Below are 1,375 nucleotides of genomic sequence, written 5' to 3' on the forward strand. Positions count from 1 at the left end.
AAACTCACATACTCAGCCACTACCCACAAGAAGTCGGTAATCTTATTTGGGGACAGAGTATGCATACCCTTGACAAGAGAATATGGGTGAAGGGCCAAATGTGTAGGGCGGACAAGACATTATAGGAATTTGGAAGAGAGAGAAATTCAAGAGGTCTGGACCACTGGGGGACAATGTCCCAGAAGCGAGATGATTTCTGATGGCTGGGGAGCAGGAAGAGAATAAAGAAAAGTGCATGATATGAGGAGAGAAAACAAAACACAGTCGGTGAAACAGAAAGCTTCAGGCAGGAAATAATGAGACCGAGTTATAAAAAGAACCTAAATGTCAAGTAAAGAAATCTGAATTTTAGCCAGAGAGTAGCTAAAAAGCCGCTAAATATTTTAAAGGGGGAAAAATTACAAGGTAAAAGCAATTTATTTCAGGGTTTATTTTTTTTCAGTTTCCTTTATTTTGTTGCAAAGGAAATAAATTCACATAGTCTAAATTTAAAAGGTACAAATTTAAAGGTACAAAAGGTCTCCCTCCCACTTCTGTCTGCCCATTTTAATCCCTGGAGGCAAACCAATGGTTACCAGTTTCGTATCTATCCTTCCAGAGAAATCTGTGCATATGGAGGCGAAAACACACAGCTCCCCCCCCCCCTTTTTTTTTTTTTTTGTAGATGGGATATGTACACACTTATTTACCTTGTGTTTTTCATTTAAAAATATAACAGATTATTTTGTATGAATACATAAAAATTTTCCTCATTCCCTTTTTAAAAATAGATAGATTGGTACAAACGAACACACGGTTCCAATACTCTCTATCCAGAGCTGCTATCCAGTTCTTCCTGGAGGCAACTCAATGTGTCTAGCTTCTTATATATCCTTTAAGAAATCTTATAGGTATATGGAAGCATATAAACACACATGCACCCTTTCCCCTCTCTTTTAAAATAAATAGGATGCATACCATACCCCCACTCTCTCAGATATTTAAAACTTTCTGAGAAACCCAAATGAAGTATTTATATGAATTAATAGTATTGTACCAATGTCAATTTATGGTTATATACAATGCTGTTATTGGGGGAGCTGGGTAAAGAGAGAGAGTTCCTGGCAGACAGGAACTCTGTACAAATTTTGAAACTTTTTTAGTCTTAAAATATGTCAAAATAATAAGTATTAAGAATATTTCTGAGCTATGTTCATCAGATTACTCCTTTATGCCTGTGGATGCTGCTAAGTAATCATCTTTAAATCTCCCCTCCAGGACTGTCATGTCTAAGTCAGAATCTCCCAAAGGGCCTGAACAGCTGCAGAAGCTTTTCATCGGAGGTTTGGGCTTTGAACCAACCGATGAGAGTCTGAGGAGCCATTTTGAGTAATGG

The sequence above is a fragment of the Prionailurus viverrinus genome, chromosome A2 (genome assembly GCF_022837055.1).
Source record: "Prionailurus viverrinus isolate Anna chromosome A2, UM_Priviv_1.0, whole genome shotgun sequence".
Taxonomy (NCBI): Eukaryota; Metazoa; Chordata; class Mammalia; order Carnivora; family Felidae; genus Prionailurus; species Prionailurus viverrinus.